Raw genomic sequence first — 20,742 nt, 5'->3', positions numbered from 1 at the left:
CAGTGAGAACGTAATAAAATAATTAATGATCAAAAACTATAGGACAACCATTGGTTGTGAGCCATTGGTTGTGATCTAATATTCATCTTTGGGAATTTAATTGAGGTTCTATTGAGCTGTAAAAAATTATGAAGCACCCTCGTATTTTGAAACTTATATCCTATAACCAAATTCATGAACCTATTTATTTTATTGTTTGATATTGATGAAAGAATATGGTGAAAATTTTACCATTATTGCAGTAGACGGTGCAATTTTTAAAGGGAAAAGCTAAATGTAGCCCTTAGGGCTGCATATAAGAACCTATAAATGGAAATTATTTTGTAAAACAAGCATTAATGACCTTGATAAATGCATGCTTTTTGTCATAAATAACCAACTTTATACTAGTTTAGGAAAGGTATTTAATGCTTATATGCAGCCCTAAGGGCTGCATTTAGCATTACCCATTTTTAAAACATAAGGATAATCGTACTATTGCAGAAATTAAATGCATCCCATGAACAATTTATTAAGTCAGGGATATAATTCGATAGCTTTACTTCTCATCTCCTGAACTTTTGATTACTTATGCTTATCGGCATGTAAAACTGATTTAATATGGTCTAACTCAACTGATGCATTTGAGTTTGGGAAATCTTTATTGTTCTTTTATGCGGTTGACCTTACTTAACTACACCTTTTCTAATAAGTTTTCATTTACCAATAGTGCAAGAGTGCTGATGAAATATGGATTGCGTTTGATGTTAAGTATGGTTTTGATGATGATGGTAATAGGAAATATGATGTTGCTAAGTGTCTTAAGTTTGAGCTTGTAGATGATAACCCTATAATGGACGAGATTCATGACTATCAGAGTTTGGTTTCTTTGATCATTGCATAAGGCATGTCAATTTGTGAATACTTTCAAGCCAATGCTCTTATTGAGAAGTTACAATCTTGTTAGGGAGATTATAAGAACAATCTGAGGCATAAGAAGAAGGATATAAAGTTGCAAGAATTGGTTGCTCATATCAAGATTGAGGATGCTAACTAAAGCCAGGCACGTGCTAAGACTAATGTTATTAACTCGATTATTTTTGTTGAATATAAAGATGCGAGTACATCCTAGAGTAATGAACTTAACAATAAATGCAAGAGGTTTAATGGAAATAAATGCAAGCGGTTTAATGGAGAGTGATGACATAACAAAAACCACATTTTTGCGCAATACTAAGCTAGGATTGCTCAAGAGAAAAATGGAAACAAAGGTTGCAAAGGTACCCAGAAAAAACTATAGTTTGAAGAACACTGGTCATAGAAGAAATTCCGGTCAAGGCAAGCCTCAAGCTAATGTTCATGAAACTTGTGAGGATGTTATCATTGATATTATTTCTCAAGTTAACTTGGCTGAAAATCAAATTTAGTGGATTGTCGATACTAGAGCCATGTGTCATATTAGCGCTAACCAGGATTTGTTGAAGGAGCTCAAAGATTCTAGTGAAGTGTAGACACATAATTGTGTCTCTCCAATTTAATACCTAATGATGATGCATACAGTCGTCCTTGATAAGTCGGTTTTTAGTTGCATTCTCATTTTCATGAAGATGTTAGTGCATCTTAGATCTAATTGCATGTTAGGGGGATTCTTTTGAACCATTGTGTTATTTCTAGACACTTTTGGGTCTTTCGTGTGATTTTCAGGTTATTAAAGCCGATTGTGACTAAGAGAAGCTAATATGATTCGTTGATGGTGTAGATGGCAGGTTTCGAGTGCGAGAAGATGAGTTTGAGTGTTTTTGGGGTTGAAGGAGTGATGATATCAAAGAATACTTTCTTTGCGGGACCGAGCGAAATTCTTCTTGGGCGTGCATGCAAAACAGAAGGATTTAATGCTTTGGTTTACAATTGTGCACGGGCAAACGGGATCTCGCTTGGGTGTACGCCTTGGTGCATGGGCAAGCGAGATCCTGCTTGGGCGTGCGCGTTGGAGCGTGGGCAAGGGAAGTTCTGCTTGGTCCAGCAAAGAAAGTACTATTTGATATTGTCATTCCTTCAACCTCAAAAGCACTCAAAGTCATCTTCTCGCGTCTGAAAACTGCTATCTAGACCATGTACGAACCATATTAGCTTCACGTAGTCACAATCGTTCTCAATAACCTAAAAATCACATGAAAGACCCAAAAGGATCTCGAAATAACAGTGGTTCAAAAGAATGCCCAATCCTACAATTAGATCTAAGATGCACTAAAATCTTCATAAAATGAGACTTAATACCTACCTATATGCAACTAAAACCCGAGTTATCAAACTCCCCCAAGCTAAACTAATGCTTGTCCTCAAGCATTCCAACATGAACCATAGGGAAAAGTAAGACAAAAGCTCTTCAAGCACACACACAATACGGTTTTCAAATCAATCTTCATTGTGAAAATCGAACCATGAAGGGAATAAACACAAAACTATTCAATCCAAGTCCAAGATCTCATAATTGTGACTTGACAACCAATATTACCACTTTGCTTCCCCAGGCTTGCCTTGACCATACATGATAACCCTCACTCTAGTCGTGCAAACATCACTCATGTGTATAAAAGGGTTAGATAGTCGCTCAAGGCTCCATTCCATTGACTTTATCCTACCATAAGTTTGTACATCTTCTCACTCTCCACCGCTACAGGACTACATTATGCAAAGAATCATATGGGCTTATATGGTTTGTAATGAAGGCTCAAGGTATGGGTGTGGGAAGCTCTAGAAAAGTGATGCTCAAAGGAGAGAGTGAAGCTTTTTTTCCTTTTTTTTTTCAAACACCTTTGACAACAATTACTAAAGTCCAAACGCACATATTTTAATTTCACTTCATTTCTTTTTCGCATTAACTAATTCATAACTCCTCAACTATAAACTCCAATTTCCTTTGATTACGCACTAAAGTCATAAATCACAATCTTTTTTTCTTCTTCTTTTTCTCCTTATTTTTTGTTTTCAATAAAGGATTTAACAAATCATCTACAAGAGGAAATAGGAGTTTCAAATAAAGAAACTATAAGGAGGTGAATTCAATACAATCAAACACCATAATCCCTTAGGTAGGATAAGATAAAGGCATAAAGATGTAATTCATCAAAAGAAACAAACTAGGCTCAAAAGGGGTGACAAAAAATGGAGTAATCAATGTAGGTGGCATTTGGTCATGTAGCTCAAAAACAACAATTGCCTCAATCATATTTAATGCATAAACAATCAATGCGATTCGAGGAGTATCAATGCAAGTTCTACAGAATAATAACCAAGGAAGAGCATTACACATGAAAAGAAAGACTAAAAAGATGTTGGTCTATTAGGCTCAAATAACTTCATTAGGTAGATTATTTTGCTAACCAGTATCGTCAAGTCTCCCTTGGGAGGATCAAACCATCTTATCACAACGAGCAAGGAAAGATCAAAAATAGTGTAGAGTTATTCGAAGCATGCTTAGACTTCACATAGAGATGAGCATGAACCAAGCCTAGTCTATACTATCAGTAGAGATCAATCCTCAATGCAACTTAATAATGAAATTATATGCGAGAACGGGAAATAATGAATGCCTAATGATGAATATGTACAAATGATGTGGTAAATCCCTCCCTCAAGCTAGCATGTCACAATGTCCGCAATGTGACACAGGTAAAGAGTAGACAAAAAGAAAGGGCAGGGTACTCACAAATCCTCACTAAGGAGGGGAGAGCAAAAGGTTCAGAAACCTTGGTGACTACATCCAAGTATTGAAATTTTCCATGACTGTGAATATGGATGACATGTTTTTCTTTATAATGCACTGCTCTGCCTTAATCCCAACAACTAAATGTTGGGTTTTTTCAAGTGATCTCTCAATCGACGTAGAAGAAGGAGTGTTGCATGTAACTAGGGCATCCTCATTGAGAACATCTCTATCAACAACTTCTCCCATAGATGGAGAAGCCATTGAAATTCAGAAACGCGTAGTTGATGTGTGTGATATTGCTGATCTATGCCACTCATCAGGCTTGAGCGCCACTCAACATAGATCTTATCTCGCTTTCTGATATTCTGTAGACATAAATATCGTTTCATTTGGTTTTGGGATACAAACTTGTAAGACGATTTCATCTTCAATGCTCCACACACATACCTTAACAAACACTTAAAATACACAACCTCTAATCTCCATTTATTTCAATCCAAACTTCATGATTCTTCCTCCCGCGAATTGTTATTCAAGACCTAGGCGACTAATGTATATTTCAAAGGATCCTTTAATATTCAATTCTTAGGGACCTAAGTGTAAATGGGTGTTTTGCTTTTTCCAGATCTAGAGAGATACTACGAGTCCTATGTCATAGATTATATCGTCGCGACCTTTTAGTTCACCAGATGAATGTCACTGCATATTGTTTTGGTTTTCATTGGCCTTTCACCATTATTTATGCTTCGAATTCCAATGATGAAATTCCAATCAAAAATTCTCTAATGACCTTTGATTAGTAAACAAAAATTAAAATTGCCAAAATAGATATGTTTTGGTTTTTGAGTCATTTTCCTCTTCCCTCCATCATTTTATATAGTCATTGCCTTCTATAAGCCATCATCATGCAAAACCTCCATAAGCCGCCCTCATGAAAAATAAGTCCCTTAAGCCATCTTCAAGCAACCAAATCCCTTAAACAATCACCTACATGATCCTCATACCCAATTTCACTTTAAATTAGAACTCCACAAAAAGCCTTTAATCCTTTTAACACCGAAAACCATAAAAACTAGTGCGCAATCCTCAATGCATAAAAATTCAATGTTAAGAAAAAGGAGAAATTCAAAGTACAAAAAGGAAAAATTCCAAGCAAAAGAAAAAAAAAGCAATGCAAAAAGTAAAGAAAAAAGAGCCAAAGGAAAAACTCAAGTGAAGGGGATTACACGCAATTTATACCTTATTCCAAACACTTTCATCCATCAAAATACCTTAACACCCACAAAAGCCATAGACTGTACCCTGATCTTCAAATAATAATAACATGTCATAACCCTTACCTTGGCCCATATATAATTCAAAGTCTGTAATCCTTAATTTGGCCCATCCAATAGAACCTTTATTCAAATTAAAACTTTTGATGTCCAACCTAAATCCTTCTTTCAGATATGTCCATGCCTGCTAGGTTGAAAGCCCACACGGGCGGCCTAAGCAAAAGTACTTGGGACACAAAAAAAAGTCATATCAACAATTATGAATGGTCTACTTCCGTAAAGATACGTAGGAATCCTCATCCTGAGATTTGACCGATTCAATAATATTTATTAATCAAGGTCTCATAGTTTGCTTTATAGAATTCAAAAGCATATTATTTCTAGAACCGGACACAGATTGGCGTCGGAACCTAGCTACGTCAAAGCCTTTTCCCACCTCTATCTATTTGTGTCACAAATTAAACCATTTATTTTCCAATCTAAACTCTGTTTGTCCCTGAAAGACTCTCCAATATTTTCATGCTCTCTAGTGACATCTAGTTCACCTAAACAAGTCAAGTGCCATTCAAATCAATAACTTTGAATGCTAAATTCAAGTACCTTCTATTCTAGGCTCATAATTATGCCTAATTTAGATAAAGCTTTGCCAAAGTGGGGCTTCCTATATTTGCAGTGGTTTTTTAGAATCAATCTTCTAAAAAGTTGTAATACATGTGACTGACTTGAGGACCCTGATCTTCATCAAATAAAGTTCAAATATCGATCCATTTTTGCCTATCTAGCTTTGCATTACTTGACCTTGCATAATATGTCTTCAATCTATCTCTCTGCACCCTTAACCTTACATAACATCTCCAGCATCCTTAGATAGTCTATGTTTGCATTATTGCATCATTATGTGCATTATCTGAGTTGTTTGCACCTATTTACTAACATCTTGTTTTCCATTCTAATCAAATTGCTTGTATTTATCATCTTATAGACTAACTATTTTTTACAGTAACTAGGGATATAGAGAGTAATTATAGATTGTGGAGCATCTAGAACCGTTCTCTGTTGCAACATAAATTACTTTGCCTTTCAATTTTATAAATCTCAATCAAAATGGGGGCTACAGTAGACACATAATCGTGTCTCCCAATTTAGTTTCCGAGATGATACATACAGTTGTCCTAATTGGTTCGATCCAAAGGAGATCAATATGAAGAGCTAAGCCCAAATCATTTTAAGAATGCAAAGTATATGTTCAAAAGATTCTAAACCCAATTTTAAATGCCCAATGAATCATTCTTGATAATTAATGGTATTTTAACCCCATTTTCAAAAATCTCAATTGATTATTCATGAAAATTAATTATTAATTATTTTTAATAAAGTTAAAAGATATTATGAAAATTAGATTTTTATCCTCTAGATAATTGATTTTCTAATCATATCATTTAATGGAACACGATTAGATAATTGATTTTCTAATCATTAATTTTTTGATAATAAATAAAACATGATTAGATAAGCGGTTGTGCAAGGAGCAGACCAGTGTGTCCCACGCAAGACGGTGAGCACGTGTGACATCGAGAAAATTATCAAAGTTCATAAATCTGTAGCTGATGTGTGTCGCGCATCACTGATACGTGCCGCATATCAATATTGCGTGTCGGGTAACGCAAATCTAACCTCATTTTTTCATTTTCTTTATAAAAAAACCTCATCCCATTCGGGACACGACTTCATAATACAATTTTACCTCGAGTACTCCAAATACATACCTTTAAAGCACTTTAAATATTCAAATCGCTATTTAAGATCCAGATGACAAAAGTATATTCACGAGGGACCTTAATAGTTTAATTCCTATTTAATTTTTTGAAGTTATTTTTCTTGATGTAGATCATTCAATGATTTGTGATTCTTGTATATATATTCTAAACCTATCATTTTTCTTTTATATATTTTATGTATATATCATATACGCACCTATGTGTTTATCACTATAATTACTTAATATGTTGATTTTTTTTGGGTTTTTATACGTTAAATACTTGTATTTCATAGGTTTCTAAGTCGTACTCGAACCTTTTTAATATTCCACAGACTACCTCAAACTTACCTTTTCTTTTTGCACAACAACCCTACCGCTAATATAGGTCAGTGATTTCGTTTATATATTATAATCCAGTGAAACTCATCTAAGTTATAAATATTCCCTACAAGGGTTAAACTATGTGTAAGTTAAATTACTTCCACTAGACTAAAATATTTAACGAAATTAACAATGTACAAATAGCGCTACGGGAGTTGTGCTTTTGAAAATGTAATTTTAAGGGTACCATGTAGAATTTTGAAAAGTTTAGGATACAACATAGAAACTGGCAAATACACAAGGATATAATGTAGAAAATGATTATTATTATTTTTTAATCAAAGACCTAAATAAATGTTCTTACATTAAATTCATATCCTTTGGAAAATTGGATTAGATTCCTACTAATTTGATTGGTTAATAAACATGTCACTTAAAATATTATTTTTTTCATCGTTTAATAAACCAAAATAACTTAACTTTTAGAATACATGAATACATTGTGTGGTTGTTTAATTGTATAAAGCTAGAACATGGATCGTATTAAGTAGAAGCCAACAATTAGACAATTTGAATCATGATCATATTCATACATTCACCCTCTAAATCAATCTTTGGTTCATTGGTCAATTATGAAGTTGTTTTGGGGTTACTTAGCCGACAAGTAAACTCCTATCTTTCAATTGTGCTTCAGTCGAGACTTTTGCAGTATTGTCTGAATCTCGTAACCCGAACCTAAGCTCCGTTCCCAAAGATGCAAAAGAAGGGACCAACCCGGGAGGTTTGGGTGGTGTTCCCCCCTTTTAAGTCAGGTATCAGGAGTGAAAAGGAAAAGTAGAGATAGAGAGAGAAAGTGAGAGATAATTTATACAGAGTATGAGCACACTATTCAAAAAGTTACCTTTCTTCTAATTTTTAGGGGTTATTTATAGTGTTGGGGTCTTGAATGCTACCCTTTAAGCTCACCCTAAAATGGGGGCCCCTGATTGGGCAGGCAATTAGACATTAACACGTGGGAGACAATGATTTGGTGATAAACACCAACTAATCATGAGCCGCCTTTTTTGGGATATGGGCCCTGAATATTCTTTCATGGCAAAAGGTGGGCTTTTACCCTTCTTTCAGTTAAACTCAGAGTTTTTAGCCTCTTTTTGCTCCTTTAGAGGGGACACATTCATTATCTAGGCTACAACATTTACCCCTAAAAGAGGATTTTATTGTTGGCCCCAAGACGGTTACATGTCCTTTTACCTGAGGAAGCTACCTCATTTTCAAATGAAGGAAAAACGCACCCTTTTTAATTGTTTTATCGGTTATCTTTAACCGGTTTTGAATTTATGAGTCACTTTTCACCGGTCTAGAAGGTTTTTAATCCCCTATATATATGCTCTTTTTTCCTTTTCGAAATCATTTCCCCCTTGAGAGAATTTTTCTAGAGAGAGAGACTCCGCCCAATTGCTAAATTCATAGAGAGAGTGAGTTTGTCCACCTTTTGTTTTCTCCACTGAATGTCCTAGTCGCTCGTCAAGTATCCCCTCTTTGTTCTTAGTTCTCCTTTATTCTTTATTTTTTCTTGAAAATCAATAAAAATGAATTCCTCTTCTTCGTTGAATAATCCCTGTCGTTCAAGAGTTTGCCTTGATGCTAGTACCGATAGCTTTTCTTCTTCGGCACATTCTAAGGTTGGGCCTATTCTGGTCGGTCATGCATATCTTTTTTTTTTATTCAGTTGACAAAGTCAGACAACCCAATCTTTACCTATGCATGGCAATCTAGCGCGCGTCAAGCAAACTTCCCGTCATAGACGTGGAATCGTACTCCCAACCTCCAGCTCTAAGATGGATACGTCAATAGGACGAGTTCCAGAGGAGGGGAACGTGAGACTCAGAGTGCTCTGCCACGATTGAACATTCTTCTCCTTGTAGCGTCGGGGAAGAGGAGATTGAGCAAGTAAACCCAGAGGCTAGTCCGTCTGGGAGGGTCATTGATATGGGTGAAAGTGATAAAAACGACGGTGAGTCTAGCTCCCCTGATGACTCAGACGACCCAAGTGGCCACTTCACCGTCTACCGGCTGGCCCTTGACGCGGGGTTAATATTTCCCCTCACGCTTTTGTTGGTTGAGTGCTACAATATTACAGAATCAATCCTAACCAGTTGGCACCGAACTCATGGCAGAATATTCTAACTTTTCTTGCCGTCTGTGAGTTGCAGGCCATTTCACCTTCTTACTGGCCTTTACTCAGATATATTATGTATCTAAGGTCCCGAAAATAGTAAAAGGGGCCGAGTTCAGCGTCTGCATGGTTTTATCACGTCTTGGGATAAGACATCCAAGATGCAAGCGTGGAAGGCTGAGTTTATATTCGTCTGGGATCCCAATGAGGCCATTGCTAGGCACTATCATTATCATAGCCTGGCGACAATTAACACCAAACGAACAACATCCTTCTTAGAGCTGCAGTGTAATTCGAACGAGGAACTGGTGGAATACTTTAGAATAGCGGAGAATTCAAAACCAAATTATTCATCTTTCAAGGGATCGTCCAGCTAGATTCCCTTTAAACAGATGTTCTATGAAAATTTTCTGGTTGCCGCTGGCTTGCGGTTGGCCGAGGATAGAGGTATAATACGAATTTTCCCAAGTAAAATGCACCGTCCATGATTCATGTTTTACTAATTATTTTTTTGGCTTTTTTTTCTTTTTCAGCCACCGCCAAGTCCGTCGGTAGAAGATCTTGGACAGGAGACTCAGCATATTTAGGTTCACTAATAATCTTTGGAAGGAGTTCAACAAGATTGGCTATGAGAAGAGAGTTGATACTTTGGTTAGTCATTACACGTAAATAAATATTTTTTATTTTTTTGTTTTCCGAAATGAAAGGCGGCCAGTTTATGTCGTCCGTCCAACTTGATTTGGACGAGGGTTCCTTGCAGAACGAAAGCGGCTAAGCCTGTCCCGTTTCTTTCCGTAAGTGGCCTTCATCCTGAAACATATTTCTTTTTGTTTCTAGACGCCTCCATTTACTGGAGTTTTTTGGACGAAGGTTCCATGTAGAAGGAAAGCCGCCATAAGGTTTTTGGACGAAGATGCGTCACAAATGAAAGGAGGTCAATATTTGGTCGTACTCCTACTATGAGCAACCTTCGTCTAACCCTGAAAAGTCTGTTCTATCACTGGACGAGGACCTTAAGTCCAAGGAAGGGAAACAACTGTTCTTGGTCGACGCTTCCTTCTTCGGTTGGCCTTCGTCGGAGTGTTAGGACCCCTCTAGAAAAATATCTAGAAATGGCTTATCTAGGCCGCCTTCCTTCTTCCCTTTGTTATGACCCTAACTTCTTGGCCGACTTCCTTAAGCAAGCTAGGAGCGTCCAAGATTTTAATTATCTATCTTTCTCGAGACGATTGTGTTTGTAACTCGTCATTTATGTTGCAGAAAAATGCCCCCAACGTCCTCGATGTTGGCGGGAAAACAGGCAGCTACCACGAAGCGGCCATCAGCTACTCGGGAACAACCCCCTTCAAAAAAATCCAAAGGCTTCACGATGAAGAAGAAAATGGATAATGCATCGGCTCCGAAGGCATATAAGCCTCTAAAGGTGTACAATTCATCGGTCATCATTCCATTCATGGGGGAGGTCGCCCCTACCTCTACCCCTCCAATCATCAAGCAACCGGAAGAGGCTGATAACATTGAGGATAAGTTTGAAATGGCTAAGGAGATAACTAAATAGTCAGACGCGGCTGTTAAGGAAGGCTCGACCGATAGTGGTCATGTCACCCAGATGGTGGCTCAAATGCCACCGTCTTACAGATCTGCTTCCTTGTCATCGGGTGAGTCGTACTACTCCAATGTAGTTCAGACACTACGGGTTGGTGGATGTCAGATGAGTCTGTCCAACAAGCTAGCAGGAGTAAAGCACATGTTGTCGCCCCTCTTGTAGCTCCTTCGGCTGATTCAGTCGACAAGTCCTCTACCGCCTTCGCCAAGATGATGAAGGCCGAACGAGAGAAGTTAAAGCAGATGCTTCTCAGATACTACCATGAGTCCTACATAGAGGGTTTGAGGGGTGCATCTTCTGGTCATATGGGCTACATGTCTCAACTTGTTGCAGAGGTACATTGCGTTTGTTGTCGTTATTTTTGTCGAGACTCTTCATCATCAATTCGGGGAAGCCTAACAGAAACAGTCGGCTCTGTTGCAGTTTAGCAATAACCATTATCTCCTCACAATCAACGATTTGCTTAAGGTGAGAACTCAATGACAGTTGGCCTTAGAATTGTCTCAGCTGAGTTAAAGGACGAGAAAGATACTGCTCTTGTGGTTGTCATCCAACTTAGAAGGGAAAACATGCTTCTAAGAGCCAAAAACCATTGTCTGAAAGAGGAGGCGGCCAAAGCCTTCAATGACGCCAAGAAGGATCTTAATGAGGTCATCGGCACATCCAAGACTTAGGCCGTGAAGGCCTTTAATATGCTGGCCGCTCCCGAGGAGGTTCCTCACATTCAGGGTAGCCTTCATAGAGCGACGCTGGTAGCTGAGAAGCCTCTAGTCTTCCTGGACTCTTCAAACGAAGAAGCATAGGCAGAAAATGAGGAAAAGCCTCCTGTAGGCGGTCAAGATACTCCTCTGGCTGATTAGAGTATCTAGCCTTAGGTTTATTTTTCAATGTTTCTTGGCCGATAGCCATTTTGTAACGTGGTTCCTCATCCCCCTACATTAGTCTGTACTCTTTTGAACAATTAATATATGCTTTTTGTCTATAATTTTGTCTTTTCAATGGAGTTCGTGCTGATCTATGGACGATCCTCGAACTTTTCTTAAATTATTACCAAGTACCAATGAAACTCGTCCTAAACTATGGACGACCTTCAATCTTTACTCAATTTAAACCAAGTACAACTGAAACTCGTCTTGAATTGTGGACGACCTTCAAACTTTACTCAATTTAAGCAAAGTACAAGTGAAACTTGTCCTGAACTGTGGACGACCTTCAAACTCTGCTTAATTTAAGGAAAGTACAAATGAAATTCGTCCTGAAATATGGACGACCTTGGAACTATACTCAATTAAGCAAATTGCAAACGAAACTTATCCTGGATTGTGGAGGAATTTGAAACATTACTCAATTTAAGATGAGTACAAGAGAAAGCCAAATTGAAATATGGATAACCTTGGAACTCTACTCAATTCACCAAATTGCAAACAAAACTTGTCCTGAATTGTGGACAACTTTTAAACTTTACTTAATTTAAGCTTATTACAAGTGAAACTCGACCAGGATTGTTGGGCGATCACCGAACTAGGTACTTATAAAAAGTGCAATTTCGGATGTGACTTCTCGTAACTTTTGTATGGTGATCAACTATGTTATGGTTTTCCCTCCTTTTTGGGACTAAGCTAGTCCTCATGTTCTAGGCATGCTTGGTTCCAAGAATGAGAAAGACCACAAAAGTTTGAACATATGTGGAACTCTCATTTTTTGACGAGGTTGTATATGGATAAAACTACCAAGTTTGAGTTATGGGCTAACCATGTACTTGGCCGACTTCCTTTATGAAGTAGTATTTATCTTACAGTAATGTTTCATTTACTAAGGTTCAAAGTAAGATTCCCTTAATAAGGCTTGCTTATATTTATTCGGCTTCCTTTAGCAACTATGATGTTTCTCTTACTAGAGATTATCACTTTTTGTCTGACCAAACATGTAAACTATCTTGTAGATTTATTACATTTTGGCCCGTCTCCTTGAAGAAGCAATGTGCGCCAGAGAAATGATTGTTCCATGCTATGATGTTCGTTTCTCAATTTAATTTTGGATGTTTTATCGTTCGTTTTATTTTTATATAAGTTAATGTCTCTTTTAGACTACTAGACTGAATGGTGGTAAAAATGGCCCAAAGTGAACAACTTTAGTAAAAGCGGAATTTGTATTATATGATATTTGCTTGGCTAAGTACTAAGGTACATGTATACAATTCTAATTCTCTTTTTGATGTCGTGGCACTTGTTTGAGGTTATAGACTACTTAGTTTGTTGCCGATTAGTTGGATCAAACGTGATACTTCTTCAGAGTGTCTTAGTTCTAAGTGCGTTGTATTGGACATCGATCCATATCCTAGAGATGGAAAGTGTCGCTTTTCACTTCCTGAACTATCATATAGGGCCCTTCCCAATTTGGTATCAGCTTTCCCAACTCTTAGCTCGTCCAACAACTTCCATCTTCCTCGGAACCAAGTCCCCTACTTTGAGTGATCGTCTGACGACTCTCTTGTTAAAGTCCCGAGCCATCCTCAGCTTTTACAATTACATTCTTAACAGGGTGTTGACCCTGAACTCGAGTACTTGGTCCAAGACAGTCTGCATGGCCTCTTTTGTGTACAACATGACTCTTTGGGTGGGTTCCTCAATCGGCAAGATAGCTTCAGTAGCATAAACAAGCATGAAAGGTGTCTCTCTTGTAGCGTCCTTAGATGTGGTTCTGATAGACCATAATACCAGCTGTAGATCTTCAACCCATTATCCTTTGGCATTTTCTAGCTTCCTTTTTATGCCATTAGAGAGTATCTTGTTGAAGGATTCAACTTTTCCATTGGCTTGTGGGTGGGCGACTACAGCAAAGTGGGATTTGATCTCTCTTTCTTCCAACCAATCTTTCAGGTTTGGCATTTCATATTGTGGACCATTGTCAAACACAATGGATTATAGCATGCCAAACCGGGTTATAATGTTCTTCCAAATGATGTTTTTGACGTCATTTGCCGTTATGCCCCATACTGCCTCAGTGGGGATAGAAAGGTTCCCAGAATATCCATTCCCCACTTTGCAAAAGGAAGAGGGAATAATATGGGAGTTAGGTAGTTAGACGGCTTCTGATGCAAGTTCCCATGCTTCTGGCCGCTATCACACTTCTTTGCATACGCGAGAGTGTCTTATTCCAATGTAGGCCAATAATACCCAGTCCTTGAAACCTTTTTTCCCAAAGCTCTTCCCCCAATGTGAGATGCACAAGCTCCTTCACGGAGTTCCTTCAGCACTTCTAGTCCATCTTCCATGGTGATACACTTGAGAAGAGGATGATTGAATGACTTCTTGTAGAGAGTTTCATCCCACAACCCAAACCACTTGTCTCTATCCTTCGCGTACTTATCCTCGGCTAAATAACAAGACATGTTCATGCATACTCTTTTTTGTCTTAACTTCCAAAATATTGTCCTTGGTACATCAAAGTCAGCAAAGCTGGCAAATTTTGAGAGATCATCAGCTTTGTGATTTTCTATCCTTGACACTTGGTCGATAACAAATCGTTTTAATGGCTCAATCTCATCCTTGATTAGACGCATGTATTTGCTCATTGATGTCTCTTTGCATTCATAATCCCCAGTGACTTGACTCACGACTAAGAGAGAGTCTGATTTTGCCTCAATCTCTATAGCCCAGACACGTTACATAGCTTGGTGCCGGCTAAAAGAGCCTCATACTCAACTTCGTTGTTGGACGCCTGGAACTGGAACTTTAATGCATATTCAAATTTATCTCCCTCTAGAGTTTGACAAATGATTTGTGCCCCACATCCATTTATATTGGACGATCCATCCACCATAAGCGTCCAGTGCTTTCTACCCTCGGCCAGATCAGATATTGGCTCCACTGTTGGCCGAGTAAGCTCATTGATAAAATCTGCCAAGGCTTGTCCCTTGATGGCTTTCCATGGCATAAAAGTTATGTCAAGCATGTTTAGTTCAATAGCCCACTTCAGCATCCATCCTACAACTTCCATCTTTTCTAATACTTGCTAGAAAGCTTGGTTTGTATAGACTAGTATACTATGGGCAAAGAAATAAGGTCTCAACTTTTTGCTGGCCATTACTAGTGTCAGCCTAAATTCTCAACCATATTGTATCTACCTTTCGCGTCCTTAAGTACATGGCTTATAAAGTATATTGGGATTTTCACTGACTCTCTTTTGGCCGAACATCACCCACGACCTAAGGAGACACGCTAATTACACCAACAGTCCCCCCTCCCCCCCGGCTGGACTGACCAACATGGGTAACTGACGAAGATGGTCTTTGACTTGCTAAAGTGCTTGCTCAGCTTCTGGTACCCATTCAAACTTAGCTTTCTTATTAATTGTAGCTAAAAAATGATGACACATGTTTCCCGACTTAGACACGAAACGTCTAAGGGCAGCTAGGCAACCAATCAAACGATGTACTTCCTTGATCTTGGAACGGGACTTCATGTCTAGGATAGCTTGGATCTTATCAGGATAGGATTCTATTCCCGTCTTATCAACTACGAAGCCTAACAACTTCTCTGCCAAGACACCAAAAATACATTTTTTTGGAGTTTAATTTCAACTTGTACTTTCTGAGAGATTCCAAGGTTTCTCTCAAATCACCAACATGGTCTTCTTCTTGCTGACTCTTTACGATCATGTCATCTATATATGCTTCTATTTTTCTTCCCAATTGTGGCTGGAAGACCGTGTTGATCAGTCTCTCAAAGGATTCTTGAGGCCAAAAGGCATCCTCTGCCCGTCATTTAACCTCTTCTCCGTAATAAAGGACGTCTTGTCCTAGTCTTCCGGCTACATGGGGATTTGATGAAATCCTGAATAAGTGTCCAAGAAGCTCAACAAAGCATGGCCAGTGGTGGAATCCACCAACCGATCTAACTTAGGAAAAGGAAAAGTATCCTTAGGACATGCCTTGTTAAGATCAACGTAGTCCACGCACATTCTCCAAGTGACATTAGGATTTGGTACCATGACAACATTTGCTATCCATTCGGGATAGTAGGTTTCTATTATGAAACGGGATTCCGACAACTTCTATACTTCTTGGTCGACCGCCTGATTTCTGGTGGCCCTAAATACCTCTTCTTATGACGAACTAACTTGGATCTACATTTAGCCTGTGGACAACTATATCCGGATCAATACCAGGCATCTCTTCAACACTATAGGCAAACACATATTGAAATTCTTTGAGCAAATTTTTCAAAATACCCCTCAAATCAGTAGTGAGAGAAGAACCAATCTTCAAGGTCCTTTCTGGACGAGCATCATCTAGGCGAATGTACATTAGGACCTCCACAGGCTCTGTACGTTTAAGTGTCACGCCTATGATGGCATCACTTCTTCAGACGAGGGTGGTTCTTCTTTAACGGGCAAATACTTTTTTCTGTAGGAATTCATCTTTGTTTTCCATGCTAAATCCTCCAAATCACTCTTATGATGTATACATTCGTTGGTCTCATGACCATAGTCCTTGTGAAAATGGTAGTACTTGTTTTGATTATGGCAGACGTGCAAAGTAACTGTATCCATATACTCCTCCGCCGAACCAATGATTGAATGGTGGATAGGAACCAAGTTCTTATTCTCATCAAACTTTAGTCTGGACAAGCAATCTGCAGTTATGATGTTTGTGGAACTTTCAGTGTCCATCAGAATTCTTCTTACTCTCAAGTTTGTTATCTTCATCACTACAACTACAGGATCATCACGAGGGGTTTTCATCTTCCCCCGATCTTGCTTTTGTCTGGTCAGTTAGTAAGATTTGGCCGAGCTCCCTCAAGTAGTTCTTGTACCCTCTATTGGTTGGTCCTCCAATTGTGAATCCTCCTTATATGACAAGTACGACATCCTCGTTAGTGCTTTCACTTTCTTTCTTCTTGTTGTAATGATCATCCGTTTAAGTGAAACTTCGTCCCTCATTGGGGAAAGTATGAATTCATCTTACGTTTCCGGGCTAAATCCTCTAAATCCCTCTTAAGTTGTTTACATTCGTTGGTCTCATGACCATAGTCCATATGAAAATGATAGTACTTGATCTTGTCTCTATTCGTATAAGGAGTCTTCATTTCAGTCGGAGCCTTTAGCTCATATTAATCCTTTATCTCCATAAGAATGGAGTATTGATCCTTGTTAAATTCAACGGGATCAGCTGAAGATACAGATTCTTTCCTTTTTCCTCGCTTAAACGAATTGGTTGTGGATGTTATAGCCCAATTCTCATCCTTTTTAGGATTTCTCTTCTTTGGCTGAGCTACCTCTTTAGGCTTCCTAGACTTAGGGTGCTTTGCCTCTGCACATACTTCGGTGGCGTGCATAAACACTTCGACTTCTTTCAATGCTTCTGCAAGATTAGTGATTTTCTTCTTACAAGATCAAACGTAAAACTTCTTGGCCTCAACCCCCTAATGAAGGTGTTAAAGACCACACCACCACTGAGATCTTAAATTTATAGGGCTTCTAGATTGAACCTCTTAACAAAACTTCGAAAGGCTTCCTTTGGTCCTTGGATGACCTTGTCTAAGTGCATGCTTTTCTTTTATTCTTGTCTATTGGCAACAAAGTGACTATTAAAAAGGTAAATCAATTAAGTAAAGTTGTTAGCTGAATTAGTAGGGAGATTGTTAAACCACTTCTGAGCTACTCCCTTCAAAGTAGCCAGGAAGTTCTTACATCAAGTAGCATCATTCACTGCTTGGGCGTGCATCAAATGCTTATAAATAGATAGGTGATCGTCTGGATTCGTTGTTCCATCAAAAGGTTGTATGGTAAGGAGCTTAACCTTTGGGAATGTGGGCGCGTCCATGGTTCTAGCCGAGAATGTAGTTATCCTGTTGATTCGGAGGGCTCTCAGCTGTCCCTCAATGGGTATGAACTCCTTACGATACTCTTTTAACACAAGATTAGATGAGGTGTTTGCAGGAGTTGGACGCATATAAACCATTGGATGCACAAAAAATTTGTCTTATCTTGGACGAACAAGAGAAGGGCTGATACTTCTTCCTTCTATTCTAGATGGTAGCCTCAAAGGCAATCTCTCAAATATGATGTAGATCCGGTGGCCGACCAATGTAATGCAGCAACTTTCTTTGCCTCTAAGTACTCAAAGGCATCTGTTTCCATTTGATGTCTATTTGGACGAGCATCTTCCTGGGTCCTTACCACCAAGTTCCAGTCCATCTTCCTTCGCTACTCACTACCTTCTGGTTGTTTTTCTCTGGTTGTTCTCCTAGAGGGTTCCTAACGAGCAGGTTGGCTTGGACTTGGACGATTTTCCTCGGAACGCCTCTAAGATGAACTAGATTGTTAGTAGCTCAATCTAGATTGACATGGAAAAGAACGTGTTGTTCTTGATTTGTTCCTGGACGACTATTGCCATATTAGTATGAAAATCATTCAAAACGTTCTCCAGATAGGAAGAATTCACTAGACGTTCAAGATTTTCCAGAACAATAGGTTCACGACTCTGACCAAGGAAATGGATCATGGACGGAGGTCTATCCCTCCCCCGAGGTGGTCTCTCATTATCTACAGTATCGTCAACTCGTACTTGAAAACTTCTATTCCTTGCCACGTCAGACGAGTGACAATCAGTCAATGATGCGTCTCCCTACAGGCGGCGCCAAATGTTACGGGGTTACTTGGCCGGCAAGTAAATTTCTATCATTATAAAGTTCTTGAATGGAGACTTGTGCAGTGATGTCTGAATCTCGTAACCCGAATCTAAGCTCTATTCCCAAACCTACAAAAGAAGGGACCAACCCAGGAGATTTGGGTGGTGGTTCCCCCTCCAAAGCTTAAATCTAGTATCAGGAGTGAAAAGGAAAGGTAGAGATAGAGAGAGAAAGTGAGAGAGAATTTCTATAGAGTATGGACACACTGTTCAAAAAGTTACAAATCTCCTTATTTTTAGGGGCTATTTATAGTGTTTGGGACACTCTAATATGGGAGAACCTTATTAGTCAGACAATCAGACATCAACACGTGCCATACAATGATTAGGTGATAAACACCAGCCAATCACGAGCTGTCATTTTTTGAGATTTGGGCCCTGAATATTCTTTCAGGCCAAAAGATGGATTTTTACCCTCTCTTTAGTAAAACTCGGTGTTTTTGGCCTCTTTTTAATCCTTCGATGGGGACATGTGGATGCTCCTGATAGTTCCATGTGTCTTCTGGTGCGTCGTTCATTATTTAGGCCACAATAGAAGTCATAACGGATAAATTTACATTCGATAGGTCCTGAAGATGTCTTTATGATTTCCAAAATATCCAATTAGATTTACGAGTCTTCCTTTAAAGACTTGTTGTCAACTTATTTTTCTTTTTCAAAATAAATTTCAAACCTAAAACCTTGACAATGTGGTTGTCGAATCCCCAATCACATCGTGTAAGCAGTAAAAATAGCCTTACAATGAGTACATGTTCTTGAAAACCTCCAGCAAAGTGCAATTCTACGGCAAATGTAATGTCACTCTGATACTCAATTCTGGAAAGAATTTCGCCTTTAAAAATGTGTTATATGTTCCTGATGCATGTTGAAATATTATTTTTGGTTCTTTACTTAATAATGCTGGTGTTAAACTTATTTTTGACAAACTAGTTTTGTCTAAGTTTTCTTAGTTTGTTGGCAAGGGTTTTTGTAATGTTTGCATGTTCAATCTGGACTTTGCAATGAATGTGTCATCGTATTCTACTTATATTGTTGAATGTATTGATACTTAGCATTTTATACTTGGATATGTTAATGTTAAGTACTTTAGGCGCATTAATAGCATGAATTTGGAGGTTGTCATGTCTGAAATGCAAAAGTGTCAAGTGTGTGATAAGGTCAAGTATCATGAGAAATATTTTAAGGAATTGACTAAGGGACAATACTATATTTTTCAAATTAATCCATACAAATTTTACAGACTTTAAGAATGTTGTCAACAAATTTGACCATAAGTATTATATAACCTTTGTTGATGATTGGTCGATGTTCACTAGATTTTATTTGCTAAAAAGCAAAGATGATCGAGTTTTTGGACATTGTTTTTTATACGACCAAGGTTGAAAAACAACTAAATAAAAAAAATCAAGACTTAGGTCTTATTGTGGTGGTGAATGTGGTTCTAACTTCTAATTTTTATCAAACTAATGTTGTTGTCCATGAACTTTTTGCCCTTATATTTCTCTAACATAATAGGATAGTTGAAAAGAAAAGTCGAACTTTGAAAGACATGATGAATGCAATTTTGATTTCCTCTAGTTATCTGATTTATGTGGGAGGAAGCCGTTTTATCTACTTGTTATGTTTTAAATAGAGTACCTCATAAGAAGGTAGACTAAACCTCTTATGCTTATGATCTATGGTTCAACTACAATTGATATTGAATATATTTAAAAGACTATGGTGAAAAGTCGATGAGTTCGGGGTAATCATAGTATAATTCTAAACTTTGAGATTTATTGTAAGTAAAGAATCAAAGGAAGGTAGTTTTAGAGCCATATAATTAGTTTGAAGGGATGTCCAATTATATGAGAAATTGACAAAGTATATTATTTATATTATTAACTGGTATTTGGGTCTGACATTGCTCCGGGTTGGTATTGTTTTCCGAATTTGATATGTATTTTCTTCTATTCCCATTAACATATATTAAGGAAAGTAAACGGTTAAAAGGTACAAATATAATAATGTGGACACTTAAAGCATGATTAAAAGTTGGTTGAGATGGTAATTGGGTCCTGTACAATATCCAGAGGTTACGGGTTCAAATATGGTTGCAAGCAATGCGTTTTAGGCTTTCTAATTGTATCATTGTTTAAGAAAAGTTTTTTGATTATACTTACATACTCTAATGTTTTCATAAATAATAACTAGTCTTGTATGTACGCAATGCGTGCGAAAACTAA

General features: G+C 38.1%; 1 protein-coding gene across 1 annotated transcript in view; it reads right to left on the bottom strand.

Moving 5' to 3' along the window:
* LOC104898916 (pectinesterase) overlaps nt 1-20,742 on the bottom strand; it is a 30,171-nt gene that overhangs the window by 1,259 nt on the left and 8,170 nt on the right. The gene's annotated exons all lie outside the window — the stretch shown is intronic.

This window comes from Beta vulgaris, chromosome 7 (genome assembly GCF_026745355.1).
Source record: "Beta vulgaris subsp. vulgaris cultivar EL10 chromosome 7, EL10.2, whole genome shotgun sequence".
Classification (NCBI taxonomy): domain Eukaryota; kingdom Viridiplantae; phylum Streptophyta; class Magnoliopsida; order Caryophyllales; family Amaranthaceae; genus Beta; species Beta vulgaris.
This window is presented reverse-complemented; position numbering and strand designations above follow the sequence as displayed.